This window comes from Lithobates pipiens, unplaced genomic scaffold (genome assembly GCF_037356315.1).
Source record: "Lithobates pipiens isolate NorthernLeopardFrog02 unplaced genomic scaffold, aLitPip1_a1.2 Scaffold_11, whole genome shotgun sequence".
NCBI lineage: Eukaryota > Metazoa > Chordata > Amphibia > Anura > Ranidae > Lithobates > Lithobates pipiens.
In genome coordinates, this window is record NW_027507696.1 from 5147017 (window position 1) to 5163881 (window position 16865).

Sequence of the window (16865 nt, forward strand, 5' to 3'; positions counted from 1 at the left end):
GAGAAAATATATACTCTCCTGTTCTGCCAGTTTGCAATGCCAGTTACTGTTGAATGTCTAGGGCAGCCTTTCTCAACTTTTTCAACACAGAGGAACCCTTGAAATAATTCCCCGCTCTTGAGGAACCCCTGCTAAAAATTAGAAATGTACAACTCATGATACATTAGTGTGATGGTCAATGGGAAGAAGGGTCCTTACACTTGTGGTCATTGGGAAGAATTACCTCCTTACAGATAGCTAAAAAGATCAATGGTGTCTGTGGGAACTTATCTGAGAGGCAGAAATTGCCCAATGCTGAAGGAACCCCTACAACCTCGAGGAACCCTGGTTGAGAATGGCCGCATTAGTGTGATGGTCAGTAAGAGGAAGGGTCCTTACACTTGTGGTCATTGGGAAGAGTTACCTCCTTACAGATAGCTAAAAAGATTAATAGTGTGATGGGAACTAATTTCAGAGGCAGAAATTGCCCAATGCTGAAGGAACCCCTACAACCTCTGGAGGAACCCTAGAGTTCCATGGAACCCTGGTTGAGAATCGCTGATCTAGGGAATGGTGGAATAAACCATAGAATGCAGCAGGGGACCAGACATCCAACCCCAAAGTGTGTCGGATGTGAAGATTCTTCAGGCAGCAGTAGTTCTTTAAGAGGGCAAAGAATCTAGAAACAGACAGTAGAAAGATGAGGATAAACTATCATCTATTGCAGGAATTTGTTTTAAAAGGTTGCCATCACTTAAAAAAAAAAAAAAAAATATATATATATATATATATATATATATATATATATATATATATATTGTGACAGAGCGAGGCTCTGTCCTTATGAAATCGGAGGAAAAAGAGACAGAGTTTGCATATCTCCAGCCCTGTGTCCAGGTCTTGATGATAACGAGCAGGGTGTGTGCCCAGCTGCACACAGGCCATATAATAAAGGGCTGTTGGGAGTAGAGGAGTGTAGAGGATGGTGGAGTGGAGTAGCTTGCTGCTGTGCATGTCCAAAGAGCCCAAAGCTGTGTGCATTGAAGGGTTGAAGCTGTGTGCGTCCAAGGAGCCTAAGACTGTGTGTATCCAAGCAGCTCGTTTGAGGGGCAAGTACTTATAGCAGCACTACTGCTGAAGAGTAGCCAGGTGGGCTAGCATTTTTCATTTGGATTGTGTGTATTTAATTTAAGATTGGACCCCTGTGTGGGATTCCTGGATGGACTATTTTGTTTTTCCTTTTAATAAACGTGGGCTACCAGGCCCTTAACTATAAACGCCTGCCTGATGTGGACTGAAAAATGCCTCTAACCACTTGAGCTAAACACCCCAATGTCACAATATATATAATAAAATGCACTTAGTAATTTTTAACATGCAACCAGTATATATAAAAATTTCTGTAATCCACTGTACAGTAGCGCTAAAGCTGGGAAATGGAAGGGGACGCACTTGGCAATTTGTTTTTGTAGCTTTGAATAGAATGGGAAAGAATTAGAAGCCCTCTTAGATTTCTATTGCCTTGACACATTCATGTAACTAAATTCTGCTCTATAAATCCTGTTTTGCTATATTGTAGCCTGGGTGAAGGAGGATTTGTGTATGACCGCCAAAAAGCATTGGCTGTCAACTCTTGATGGACCCTTTTTATTGCGACAAAAATGTATATTTGAACTGAACCTTACGGCTCGGCACTCTTGTTCTTTCACTCTATACAAGCTTTTATTGCGGTCTGTTGCTGCTGGGGAGGTTCACCCTCCTCTGTTTGTCCTAGTGACCATGGTAACGAGGACTGAAAGCAAGAGAACATTCAAAGTGTTAAGTTGTCAATGGAACAGGAATAGAGGGGGAATCGTCCAACAGGGACACCAGATCTAGTGCCAGCTGTCTGAGGCTGGATTCACACTTATGTGAATTGCATGCGAGTTTCCCCGCATCCAATACGCATCAACAGGAGACTGTGACCGTTTCTCAATGGAGCCGGTTTTGCACAAATGTCCTGTGCTTCTTTGGCTCTGTTTTCAGGTCCGAAATTCAGGCAAAAGTTTGGGCCCGATTCATCTCTGAAACAGAGAACAGGGACGCACCGGACCCCCTGCTGTGAGCCGCATCCGAATTCCGTCTAAGAGGGAACTTCCCCTTCCTTTGTAGAGATTTTACCTCGCTTCCTGTTGCGTTTTCAATACAGAAAGTAAAGGGAAATATTTTGAATGAGAAACATGAAGCAAAGCAAACCAAAAATGTTTTAAACTTTTACTATTCTATATCCAAAAACAAAAAGAAAGTTTGAGCTATACTTGGGCTGTATCAGGAGAAGAGAGAAGGAAAGTGACCTGATTTGTGTTGCTTATAGCAGAGCTTCACCCATTAAAATTATTTTTCTCTCGTTTACCCTCTTACCCACGTACACAATAGTTCATTATTCTCTAAACCAGCCTTTCTCAACCTTTTAACCATGGAGGAACCCCACACATAATTGTCAGGTCTCGAGGAACCCTTGCTAAAACTAGCAACCTCTGGAGGAACCCCGGGGTTCCACGGAACCCTGGTTGAGAATGGCCGCATTAGTGGGAAGAATGGTCCTTACACTTGTGGTCATTGGGAAGAATTACCTCCTTACAGATAGCTAAAAAGATCAATGGTGTGAGTGGGAACTTATCTGAGAGGCAGAAATTGCCCAATGCTGAAGGAACCCCTACAACCTCTGGAGGAACCCTAGCCACTTCGCATCCAGGCCAATTCTGATATTTCTCTCCTACATGTAAAATTCATAATTTTTTTGCTAGAAAATTACATAGAACCCCCAAACATTATATATGTTTTTTTAGCAAAGACCTTAGAGAATACAATGGCGGTCGTTGCAACTTTTTATCTCGCACGGTATTTGCGCAGCAATCTTTGCGAACACGTTCTTTTCAGAAAAAAAACAGCTTCATGCTTTAAAAAAAAAAAAACAGTAAAGTTAGCCCAATTTTTTTGCATAATGTGAAAGAGGAAGATACGCCGAGTAAATAGATACCCAACAAGTCGTGCTTTAAAATTGCACGCTCGTGAAATGGCGCCAAACGTTGGTATTTAAAAATCCCCATAGGCGACGCTTTAATTTTTTTACTGGTTAAATTTTTTGGGTTACAGAGGAGGTCTAGGGCGAGAATTATTGCTCTCGCTCTAATGTTCGCGGCAATACCTCACATGTGTGGTTTGAAAACCGTTTTCATATGTGGGCGGGACTTACGTATGCATTCCCTTCTGCCGTACGAGCTCACGGGGACAGGGCGCTTTTTTTTTTATTTTATTTTTTTTATTAATTTTTTTTTTTTTTTTTTGACCCTTTAAAAAAAAAAAAAAATTTGATTTACTTTTATTCCTATTACAAGGAATATAAACATCCCTTGTAATAGGAATATGGCATGATCGGACCTATTTACGGTGCGATATGGGGTCAATAAGACCCCATATCGCACCTCTAGGCTGGGAAGCCTAAAATAAAAAAAAAAATAAAAAAAAAAAATTATCCTGGCTTCCCAGCCAAAACGGCGCCGTTAATTTGAATGCAGAGGCCGGGCATGACGTCATAACATCGCGCCCGGCCTCCGAACTATCATAGAGACTTCGGGGGTGATCTGGTCCACCGGAAATCTCTATGGTATCATCCGGGGGCCGGCGGATCCTGTGACCGACTCACTGATGAAAGCGTTGAGTCGGTACAAGCACCCCCCGCCCGCCGCCCGTAAGAGCGATCAAGCGGCGGAACAGCCGCTATGATCGTTCTTATGGTGCAGGGAATCGCCGGCTGAAAATGCCGATATCTGAATGATGTCTGTGGCCTCAGGCATCATTCAGATATTACACCACAAAGCCCACGTTGTCATATGACGTAGCTTGGGCGCCAAGTGGTTAAGGTTCCACGGAACCCTGGTTGAGAATCACTGTTCTAAACGCTTAGTTCCTTTTTTTTTTATGCTGCAGCCCAACACTTTCTGCTTCTTCCTCTAGGTGAGATTGATGTAGGGACCCCTGCTGCCCGTTGGATTTCCTCGTCGCACATCGCAGTACAGATTTTTTTATTGAGGGGTACATGAGCAGACCTGATGTTAGTCTCTGCCAGGTATTTGGCAACTGGCAAAGCCCTGCAGTAACTATGTACATACGTGGGAGATAGGCAGACACGTAAAGTGGTCTCTACAAGGCGTCAGATACCCGAAACCAGCTGCACGTGTGCGCATGCAAGGAATTCCCATGCAGCTGCTTAGACATGCTGGGGTCTCTGCCAGTTCCAAAATACTTAGCAGAGATCTGCACACACATCAGATATTTAAAGATGATGGCATGGAAGAGGAATTCTGAGAGGATAATGTCAGCAGACTGAAGCTCTTTGACTGCATCAGAAAACATTCAGGCCACTGGACTGGCTGTGTAAATCTCAGGACTGGATGTACAGAAATATAAATCTTTAGCCGTTAAGACCATTCTGTTATCTGTATCTCAATCGTGTATTTACTGTGTCTGGAGCGCTAGATTAAAGTGGAACTCCAGACAAAACATTTTTTTCCTAGTGTTGTATAGAGCAGGAAAATTAAGAACCTCTGTCAGGGAATCGCCTTGTGTGATGTTGGAGGCATTTTCCATTACCTCCAGTGACAGGGTCACCAGTAAGAATGAGCTCAGGCATGTTCGCAAGTCCACGCGCCCGCCAGGAAGCTCACACTCTGCAGCGCTAATCACAGGCAGTGAGATATTTCCTGATCTGTGCAGCCGCAGATCGGGAAATGTCTCATTGCCTGTGATTAGCACTGCGGAGTGTCAGCTTCCTGGCGGGCGCATGGACTTACGAACACGCCTGAGCTCATCCTTCTTCACCAGCTCACAGCAAAGCTCTGGGTTGGGTCTTCTTTTAAGCTTTCACTTTCTTCTGTATCTAGTGCAGTAACTTGGGCTATACCAGTGTTACTGACCCGTCAGTATTTTTACTGGCAACCAGTAAAACAAGGGCACTTTTCTCCTGCCAGTAAATGCTATTGACAGGAAAAGGTTGCAAGTTAAAAATATGGCGGTGATGCTTGCCCGAGATCATCTGAGTGCCTGCTACAGTGTGTTTGAGTGTCACCTGTGAGGGACGGGTCTAGTGGAGCCGGTGTCTGAGCATGTTGTGTGATGTCATGGTGCATGGGAGCCGCGTGGATCGGTCAGAGTCTCGTGTGCGTGACGGGAGCAGGACTGCCATTACTGTTTGGACTGGAGTGGACTGAAGGGACCACCTGGTGTGGAGAGAGACTGTCACTGTGAGGGGATGTATTGTGTCGGTCGGGGGTCATCATCATCTGTGCTGCTGCACACTGCTGTCAGTGCCGGCTCACACAGAGGCGACACAGGGGCGACACGACTTGCAAGGCGACTCACAGACGCGACCTGCACACGACTTGCAAAACGACTTCAGTATAGAAGTCAATGCAAGTCGCCTCAAGTCGCCCCAAAAATAGTACAGGAAACTTTTTCTAAGTCGGAGCGACTTGAGTCGCTCCTATTAGAATGGTTCCATAGTACAGAACGGAGCGCGACTAAGTCACCTGACAAGTCGCGGTGGTGTGAACGGGCACTTAGTGTCACTGTGAGAGTCAATTTCATGTGTGTGTGTGCCCATTCTAATTTCTTGACCCTCCTGAGTCCTGTCCCTGAGCTACTTACTATATTGAAAATAAAATAAGAAATATGTGTTCTGCCTTCATTTCTACCTTAAAGCGGGGTTCCACTGCCCTAAACATTTTTTTTTTTATTTTTTATTTTTTTTTATTTTTTTGGTACAACATCAATGATTATGTCCTTAAAACTTATAACTCACTTGTTGCATGTTTTCAGGGTTAAAGATGTCCGTTTTCTATTCTAATATCAAGTTTAAATTGTAGCCGGGTCTCGTATTGCCTGTGGGCATGTGAAGCCCACAGGCGTCCTCTTCCGGGATACAGTGCCGCTGATCGGCCAGCATGCACTGCGTGTTGTATCCCCGATCTCGCGCATGCGCAGTAACAGTAAATAGGAGCGCCATCAACAGCTCAGGTTGCCATCGCAACGGGCGGCGTCATCGGAAGTCCCGCCCCATTGTGATGGCAACGGAGCTGTGCAAGTGACAAAAGAAACAAAAGATATCTAGCACCAGGCCACCGCACTGACTCCTGGGAACTATGACACAAGCTCCCAGGAGACAGTGCGGATAAGGGATATTTTGCGAAACATCCACACTATCCCCGCCCATATCCGCGATCACCATAGACAGGAAATAGACATCACAAGAAAAAAAAAAAAAAAGTACTGTAGAAAAAAAAAAACCTTCAGTTTTTGAATGATGACATCTATTAAATTAGCTTGAGATATTATGTTAAAATCGGGTGGAGCTCCGCTTTAAATCACATTGCTAATTACATATTGTACTTGTTTGTAGCCTAAATACTAAAATTTGCACTTAAAACTGTAATTTCAAAACTTTTGGAAATGCCGGTAAAAACTTGGCTGTGCCAGTAAATTTTGGGTGCTGTGTCAGTAAATTTCAATCTGGTAGATTGGCAACAATGGGCTATACAGAGGAGAGAAGAAAATGTATTGTCTATTCTGTCTTATAGATTTTGTTTTAGATCAAAATTCGAAAGCAGTAATAAACGGGGCCCTTCTTTATTTTACAGTGGCCCTGGAGTGAGTGTTCCATGGAAAGAAAAGGAGGGGGAGTTGTACAGCCCTGAAAATATGGTAAAGTAACTTGACTTCTGAAAGTGATCTCCTGTAAATATAACATTTTTTTGTATTTTAGGATAATCACCATTGTAGGAACAAATGCAGCATAAACACAGCAATAATCTTGCCAGCAAAACACCTTCTAGTTCTTTTTCTTCCATCGCTTGTAGGTTTTCCCATGTCGCACTTGTCTGTGAAAATGCTTTTTGTATTTTTTACGGTCCCATCGTTTTGCTTTTTGAATGAGTTTCAGATAGATATCATACCAACATTTTAACTCTCTCTCTTTTTTGTATTTTGTAAGCTCTGTAGCCCCTCTTTTCCTTCTGTGGTCCTGCACACCTCATCTTTCTTGGTGTTTGCACTAATACAGCCTTATTCCAAAATGCATTAAATTCATTTATTTTCCTCAAAATTCTACAAACAATACCCCATAATGATAATGTGAAAGAAGTTTGTTTGCAAATTTATAAAAAACAAAAAAAGAAAATCACATGTATATACATAAGTATTCACCACATTGTGCTCAATACTTTGAAGCTCTTTTGGCACCAATTACAGCCGTGGGAATTTCTCCTATGTCCTTTGATTCTGTGATATTCGTATAAAACTAGGAAACGATTGAACCTCGTTATGGCGGTCTTTTTGTCAAGATTGAGGTTTATACAACATAACATCTTCCTATTTGATGGGCCATTGGACATTTGTGCAAAGGAATTTTTTATTCCCATCCTTTGTTGAGTTCATTTGGACTCCAGGGCTTTGAATGCGGTGACCTTGCAAACAGATCCATATTATCCTTACCATCTCCACGTTTGTGGCTCAATCCCCTCCTCTCTTGGCTTGTCTTTCCGTTTCTGGAACGGTCGCCTAAAGAGGAGATAGTGCCTACTTTTGGTACAGAAATAGCATACAGTGGCTTCCCTGAAGAAGAAATTGTTAATGCACATTTTTCGAAACGCGTAGGAAAAGAGCTGCCTGTTTTGCTGGATAGAGTCTACGCACGTAGTAACATTCTATGCCATACACACATGTTAGCACAACACTGTTATTTTATGGATCATTGTGGTTTTGTAATATCTTTTGATAGTTGTAATAAAAATGTATATATTTTTTCATATATATTTTAGTATTATTTTTTTCTATATTGCCTTAAAAATCCCACTAAATTTGAGGTGTTATCCAATTATATGTATCATTTCCGGGATGATGGCAATAACATGCCATAGCTCATGAGTCAAATCATTTTTACCAATTACAGCCTCAAGTCTTTTTGAATATGATTCTACAAGCTCGGCATGCCTTTTTTTGGGCAGTTTCTCCCGTTCTTCTTTGCAGGACCTCTCACGCTCCATCAGGTTGGATGGGGAGCGTCGGTGCACAGCCATTTTCAGATCTATTTAGAGATGTTGAATCGGGTTCAAGTCTGGCCTCTGGCTGGGCCACTCAAGGACATTCACAGAGTTGTCCCGTAGCCACTCCTTTGTTATCTTGGCTGTGTGCTTATGTTCGTCGTCTTGGTGGAAGATAATCCTTCACCCCAATCTAACATCTAGAGCCCCCTGGAATAGGTTTTCATCAAGGATGTCTCTGTACCCAATGTGCAGAGGCGGCTCTAGGCTTTTTGAGGCCTTAGGCAAAACCTAGACATCAGGCCCCACTCATGCCCATAATGGGAAAAATAATTCAAGCGATAAAAAAATGAACTGTATAAATTACATATATTAAGAGCTTTAAAGTGCTGGTGTCAGTGCTCTCGGTGCTGGTGTCAGTGCTCTCGGTGCTGGTGTCAGTGCTCTCTATCTCACAGGCAATGTTAAACCGTTGCCAGTCTGAGCTTAATGGCGCAGCGGCATTGTTGTCAGCAGAGGCAGCTCTTCAATTAGGCTGTCGCGAGGCCCCTGTGAGTGCGAGGCCTTAGGCGACCGCCTTATTTGCCTAATTAGAGAGCCGCCTCTGCCAATGTGGCTCCGTGGACTTTATTCCCGACCCCCATATTTCACTATATGGAGGAGGAAGATAGCCTCAAAGGCTTTATATCCAATTGTTACTCGATGCTACTCTTGATATTCCTGACAGATTTCCCCTTAAAGACGAAGGCTAAGTGGGAGAATGACGTGGGCGCCCTGGAGGGGGAGCAGTGGGAAGAGGTGTTTCAGGCAGTACGTATGACCTCCCTAAACGTAGCACAGCGTCTATCGCAATTATACATTGTACTTGGGGCCCACTACACGCCTGCCAGGCTGGCCAGAATGGGGGTCAGATCAGACTCTATGTGCTCAAGATGCGCAAGGGATCACGGGGACTTGATCCACATGCTATGGCGCTGCCCCAAGCTACACCTATACTGGACAGGGGTCATGAAAACCATTAACAATGCTTTTTCTGTCTACATCCCGACCGACCCCAAACCATGCATCCTAGGTATCCTAGACGACCTCCCTCTGGATAATACTCTAAAACCACCCATAGCAAGAGCCCTGTTCCAGGCACGCCTGCTCATTCTCAGAAGGTGCAAGGCGGCAGAGCCCCCCATGGTTAGAGAATGGATAGGACAGATGGGTGACACATTACGACTGGAAAAGTTTATATTCCAACACAAAGGATGACAGAGCAAATTTGAGGCTCAGTGGTCGCCTTGGCTGAGCTCGCCGGACCTAGCCCCGGTGGAGCTTATTCTGGACAATTGGCCATGAGGATGGTCGGAGATGGGTACAATGGGCTCAGGAGAGCAAAGGCGTCATTAAAAATAATGCTGTATGCTGCAGACAATCTATACTAGAAAGTGGTGTTGCAATGTGAAAAACAAAATGACTGTACACAGAATGTGATGTTGGAACTGGAATTTATTGATATGATTTGTAAACCGAAATCAGATGCATCCGAATGTCCGAAAGATGCAAAATTCGGCCGAATTTCGATTCGTTACGAAACGAATTGCACAAGCCTACAAAGAGGAAATAAACCCATCAAGGTTTACTTCCTCTTTAAAAATGTAGCAGTTAAATGCCTTCAAGACGAGACAATGTTACAAATTTTTAATTACTATTTACTCCACTCACAAAATGCCTATGGCTGCTGGTATTTTTATTACCTTGCAGCCAGCGAGTTCTCTGGTTCCAGGTCAATGTAGCTTTCAAAGAAACGAGTATGAACAGCACACAATCGTAGAAAAAGAAGCTGTAATCTGATCCAGGTGCACTATGAAAAGCCTGCTGAACCTGGCTACAGTGAAATGTATTCCCTTTTATTTTCTGCTGGAGTTCCCCTTTAAACGTGGAACTTTTTTTTCTTCTTTTGCTTTTGACATCTCTCTCCTATGTGTTTTACTCTAATGAACTGGAATGAGATATGTCATCTGACCCAAGAGCTTCTTCGCACAATTACATCTGCAGCGTCTGGAGGAAAATCTTTTTTTAGATTGATTTATAAATAGCGCGATGTAAAGGTTTGCTGGAACATATGTTCCAATGGCGATGAATAGTCCGGAGGAACGTAACAATGGACCCTCTGTGTTGGCAGAAACGGATGTTTGACGAAGAGAGGCTTCTCTTTCATTCTGTGTATCTGGACACTTTTTAGAAATTCAATTGTGTGATGTTTAACCCTTTAGGGTGCTGCACTTTCCTCTTCCCGCTTGATTTACATCTTCATTCGAGCCTCATAAATTGTGCAGATTTTTCTGCAGATTATGTTTATAAGCCTCCGAAGGCTGGATGATATGCATTTGCCTGAGGCGGGAGAATCGTAAACTGCTTTACTTTGCGCACAGCACTTGCTGCGTAACTAATGACGCTGCTAATTGCTGTTTAAACAGCAGGCACCACTAACGGGCGGATTCCAGGCAAAAATACTACACCTGGTAACAATAAAATAATAAAAACACTTGTTTGTTCCCTCAATTGTCAGGAAATACGTTTTCACATCTACCCAATTTTATTTCTGTTTAAAATCTATATTTTTTATGTAGTTCTGAACAGTTTTTTTTTTATTTTGCTGTGTGTCTCATTGGGAGATTTCTCTTCATTTCCTGTATAGGAGGCACAACAGAAAGTTACATAGGTTAAAGAGGAAGTAAACCCTGATGAGTTTACTTCCTCTTTCATTCCCTGCAAAGGCAAAGCATAATGGACTACTATGCATCGCATCGCATCGCATCGCATCGCATCGCATCCATTATGTGTCACTTACCTGACACAGGAGCCAGCGATGTCACCGCTGTCCCCTGTAGTCCGGCGCATCCATCTTCTCGGTGGGGTCTCGCAGCTCCGCCGCTGTCATTCGGCGAAGCCGCGATGACGTCACTCCCGCGCATGCGCACGGGAGCCGACACGCGCGGCAGCTCCGTTGTTGGAAATGTCGCGTTTAGTGCTCCTGCGCGCCGCTCTCTACGGCGCATGCGCCGTAGACAGCGGTGCCTGTCTTCGGGCAAATATCTCCTAAACCGTATAGGTTTAGGAGATATTTCTTGGACTAGATTAAGGCTTACCTGTAGGTCAAAGTGGTTTGTAAGGGTTTACAACCACTTTAAGACCCCTTTCACACTAAGGGAGTTTGCAGGCCCTATAGCGTTAAAAATGGCGCCTTTCACACTGAAAGCCCTTCCACACTGGAGCGGTGCACTGGTAGGGAGTCAGAAAAAGTCCTGCCATCAGCTTCTCTGGGGCACTTCAGCACCCTAAAGCGCCCCTGCCCATTGAACTCAGCGGGCAGCACTGCCGGCAAAGCGCCTCTGTAGCAGTGCTTTGCGGGAGGTTTTAACCACCGACATTTTTAGCGGCGTTTACCGTTGTTTTTGCAGCACTATCCTGCCGCTAGCGGGCCACTTTTAACCCCTGCTAGCGGCCGAATAGCAACCCCCGCCATTTTTTTTTCTTCTTAAATGTTGGCGTGGGGGGTCCCCTCCAAATCCATACTAGACCTGAAGGGCCTGGTATGGACCTGGGAGGGAACCCTCCGCCATTATTATTTTTTTCTTAAATGTTGACGTGGGGGGTCCCCTCCGAATCTATACTAGACTTGAAGGGCCTGGTATGGACCTGGGAGGGAACCCCATGCCATTTTTTTTTTTTTTTAATTCAGCTTTCAGTGAGGAAACCGACTGACAGCTGATGACTCATCCGTTTTTAAAGCGGTGTTCCACACAAAAACCTGTTGCTAGTCTGCCTCCTCCAGTGCCTGGGCTGGTGACATCACTTCCCCTTGGCGCAGGAAGGGCTCAGCTCTGCCCCCTCCCTCCTGTCAGTCATCTGGGACACGTGACAGGTCCCAGATGACTGCGCGGCCAATCACGGCGCTGCCCACGCATGCGCAGTGGGTGCCCAGCCATAAAGCCACAGCTGGGTGTCCACAGTTGCAATGTCGGCGCCGCCGAGCGGAGGTGGGGACGAGCAGGGCTCTGTTCCAGCACTTTTTGATTTTCTATCTATAATATGACTCTGGCTAAAGGTCTCCTGCCTGTTGTAGGATATAATGTTGCCTGACACACAGGTGCTACACTACCTATCAACTGTAATCAATAGGACTGACCCACATGACCCCCCGTGTGCCATGATCTGAAAATGCCAAAACCTAAACTTCCTGGGCAGGGGCCCTGGCTGAAGATTGCCCGTCTCAAGGTGCAAAAATCAGCTGGGCGTACTCAGCAATGTTGATATTTGTGGCATCGCGCCTCTCCTGCCTGACGCGCCTCTTTTGAAGTGGACCTTTCAGCTAAATTAACAATATCATCTTACAGAAAAGCTCTAGCATGTATAATTTCTGTTAAATTCCAGTGACTTTGCCTAGGCTGAGTTGATGTCGCCATTCTGCTACAGACAGTAGGAAGAATTTTCTCAGTCTCCTCTTTTTGGTGCTCATTGTAACTTTGTAGCAAGTCACAAGGTGAGAACCTGCAGCAGAGGCTTAAATGTGTCAGATATTTGTAAAGATGGGCAAGATCTGCAGAGACACCAGGATTTACATAATTGTGTCAATGCTGAGCCTGGATCTCAGTGTGGGGAAGTAGATGGTCCTCTGGATAAAGGCTGCTGAACAAAGATCTGGTAAGAAATGCAGAGGGGGGCATTATCAAGGGGAGTACTGTGGTCTCTGTCAGGGGTACCAAATTCCTGGAGTCATTATACTTAAAGTGGTTGTAAATATCAGACATGAAATATAAACAAAGCATATCTCTCTATAGTGTGTACTTGTCTCAATTAAGTGCACTAAGTCTCATTTCTGCCTGCTTCCTCATACCTCTGCTATCAGCATGAATCACTTCCTGACACCAAAAGAAAAATGGTGACAGGGGAGGGACCTCCAGCAGATTGACAGCCTTAGCTCTGATCCTGTGTGCTCTGTGAAGGGGGTGTGTACCTTCCCTCCAATCAGCTCTCAGAGCTCTCCTCACTGAGCTCTGTGGAGTGTAACTTCAGTTCCCTGCCCCCCTTTTTTTTTACTTGCAAGAAAGCTTATAAATTCCTAACTTTGAACTGATGTAGAGAAGAGAAGATTGCAGATAAACAAGTACAACTTAACTACTTCCTACCCGGCCAATGTACATATACGGCCCGGTGGGAGCCGCCTCCTTCTGACTTGGACGTTCAGGAACGTCCTTCAGAAGGAGGGGGATCGTGCACATGCCCGCGCAGTGGCGCAATCCCGATGCGCTCGCGTCACCCGGACACGGCACATCTCGGATTGGCAGGAGGGCTCTGTGATTGGCCCTCCTGATCACATGACGGCCGTGTCCACTCACAGCCGTCATGTGATGTAAACAAACAGCCGGTTGCTAGGCAATCGGCTCTCCTCACACGGAAGTCGTCGCTGAGGAGAGGAGAGCAGATCGCTGCAGCCGGCTGGTGATCAGTGAGTATGAGCTGTTTTTACAGCTTTTTACTCACTGATCACTAGTCTAGTATAAACCTACAGTGTACACATGTCCCCAAAACAGACATGTCCCCAAATAAAAAAAAGACACGTCCCCAAATAAAAAAAAGACATGTCCCCAAATAAAAAAAACACATGTCCCACTAAAATCACATGTCCCAATGATTATCTGCACACATATGTACGTGATCACCTGCACACATATGTACATGATCATTTGCGTACATATGTCCGTGATCACACAAACCAATTATTATACACTTAACAGATTTTTTTTTTTACCAAAAACATGTAGCAGAATACATTTTGGCTTAAATTTACGACAAAATTTGATTTTATTGGATTTCTTTTAAAATAGAAAAAAGAAAATATTGTTTTTTTTTTCCTAATTTATGCTTTTTTCGCGCTTATATCGCAAAAAATTAAAAACTGAGTCGTGAATGAATACCACCAAAATAAAGCTCTATTTATGCGAACAAAATACTAAAAATTTCATTTGGGTACAGTGTAGCATGACCGCGCAATTGTCATTGAATGTGCGAGAGCGATGAAAGCTGAAAATTGGGCTGGGAAGGAAGGGGGGCGAAAGTGCCCTGTATTGTAGTGGTTATGTAGGAGGGTTGGTTTAATTTCTGTGTTTTTACCTGAGGATAGCCATTTCCCTGGGTATATAGAAGGGTTTACAACCACTTTAACATACTGCTTAGCATGAATGTACCTTGAAAATATACTGTACTGTATCTGATACCAGGTCTACTTATTAAGCTAGAATTAATAAAAATGTCCCCCCCCCCATGCTGTATGAGCAGTACCAAATGATGACAGTGCAATTTTCTAAAATTGTACAAATCCAGAATTTGTGTTGTCAATATAAAATGGTTTATTCTTTAAATACAAATATGATTGGTTCTCTTTTGCAGATGTAAATATCCCTTTTTGCTGAAGTTGATTTGGCAGTGTTGTCCTCAGCATTTTGTTGTACGTTGTGTATATCACAAGTCTGTGTTCCCGAGCTTCTGGGACTTAAGATGTTTCTGCAGGTTTAAACAACAGGACATTTACGTATGCAAATCTGCTCCATCTGGCAGGATTATAATTGACAGTGATTGGTTGCCGCAGCGCGGTGGCCATGAATATGCAGATGTCTCCTGTTTACCGAACGCCAGTTTATTCTTGACAATAGGTGAAACAACTTTTGGGCTCCTAAAAGTAAATGGTCGATGCAATAAGGGGTGTGACTGAATATGTGACAAGGGTGGGAAAAGTATTTCAGCCCAAATGTGATATAATCGGCTTTCAGTGGAAGCAGGGCAGGCTGGAGCCTCTACTGTTTTTTTTTTCTGTCTTTCATTGACTCCAATGGTAAATAGTTTCATAGTTAGTAAGGTTGAATAAAGACACCAGTCCATCCAGTTCAACCTGAGTGAGGTGTCTACAATTGCCCCTATCCCTGTACATTGCACACTCACATCGGTCCCTACCCTCAAGGAGCCCACAATCCAAGGTCCCCATTCATATACTAGGGCCAATTTTGGACAGAAGCCAATTAACCTACCTGCATGTCTTTGGAGTGTGGGAGGAAACCGGAGTACCCGGAGGAAACCCACACAGGCACAGGGAGAACATGAAAACTCCAGGCAGGTAGTGTCGTGGTTGGTATTCGAACCCTTCTTACTGCTAGGTGAGAGTGCTAACCACTACACCACTGTGCTGCCATAAAAAATAAAGTAAAATATCTGCCCAATTTATTACAAGGTCACAAAGTGGGGCTTTTCCTCTTAAGATGGTTCATACACATTAGTCAGGACCTCTCTGAGATGTGAGAAATGATCAGGTGAGTCAACCACCAGAGGCCAACCATAATTAAAACCTCAAACCTTTTTCCGGAAACCACTTTTTAATTTAAGGGGTTGTAAAGGTGCGATTTTTATTTTCTAAATGGGTTCCTTTAAGCTAGTGCATTGTTGTTTCACTTACCTTTTCCTTCGATTTTCCTTCTAAATGTTTTTTTTTTCTTTGTTTTCTTTGTCTGAATTTCTCACTTCCTGTTCCTCCTCAGTAAGCTGTTCTGGCTGACTAAACACCGCTCGGATGATGGTGTGAAGTTTACTGAGGAGAAACAGGAAGTGAGAAATTCAGACAAAGAAAAAAACATTTAGAAGGGAAATTGAAGGAAAAGGTAAGTGAACCAACAATGCACTAGCTTAAAGGAACCTATTTAGAAAATAAAAAATAAAGTTTTACAACCCCTTTAAAATGAAACTCCTCCTCTTCCTTTTTGGTGAACGTGTCAAGGTAGTGTAGTAACATAACATGAGGGAACGCAACCGCATAAATTAATGTTATGTCTTGACTTGAGGTTCCTACTGCTGTCACTGGAAAGTCTACTTTCAGTGGATTATGGAATATAGGCAATCACTTGATGTTCCATCATTCTGCAGCCACCAACCTCTCAGCAGATTGACCTCTACAAACTCAGCAGTGCCTAAAAATAGGGAGCAACTGAGCATGTGCAGAGTAGGATGAGACTGTATTACTGGATTTTAAACCGTATAAACACTTATTTTTAACCACTAGAGATCCACCCTATAGCCGAATGACGGGCTCTATGAGACTCGCCTGATCACAGATCGGAGCAAGGGGTCGATCCCGACCCCTTACCACATGATCAGCTGTCAGCCAATGACAGCTGATCATGTGATCACAACAGAGCCGGTAATCGGCTATCTTTCCTGACAGCGCAAGGAGAAAAAAAAAAGCTGATCACCGGTGACCGTGAGAGGGACTTCAGTCCCGATCACGGCGAGCTGGGGCCAGCTCATCAGTGCCCACCTGCCCCCTGCCAGTGCCACCTAAGTATAGGAAAAAGTGCCACCCATTAGTGCCCATAGTGCCACCCAATAGTGCCACCTATCAGTGCCCATAGTGCCACCTATCATTGCCCACAGTGACACCTATCAGTGCCCACAATCTGCCTCAACAACAGTGCTGCACCTCAGTGACACATATCCGTGCCCAGCAGTGCTACCTATCAGTGCCACCTATCAGTGCCCATCAGTCCCATCTATCAGTGGTACCTATCATAGCCCATCCGTGCCACCCATCCGTGCCCATCTTTGCCCATCAGTGCCGCCTTATCTGTGCCCATCAGTACTGTCTTATCTGTGCCTATCGGTGCCACCTTATCTGTGCCTATTAGTGCCGCCTTAACTGTGCCTATCAGTGGCCACCAGTGCAGCCTATCAGTGCCCACCAGTGCCGGCCTCATCAGCGCATTTCAATGAAGGAGAAAA

The 16865-nt window shown here is 44.2% G+C and overlaps 1 protein-coding gene across 2 annotated transcripts in view; it reads left to right on the forward strand.

Moving 5' to 3' along the window:
• The window catches only part of NACC2 (NACC family member 2), a 281512-nt gene that overhangs the window by 69541 nt on the left and 195106 nt on the right, over positions 1-16865 (forward strand). For both annotated transcript variants that reach the window (XM_077468215.1, XM_077468216.1), the window contains exon 2: positions 6654-6717. The gene's annotated coding sequence lies outside the window, so the exon portion shown is untranslated. The remainder of the gene's footprint in view (positions 1-6653; positions 6718-16865) is intronic.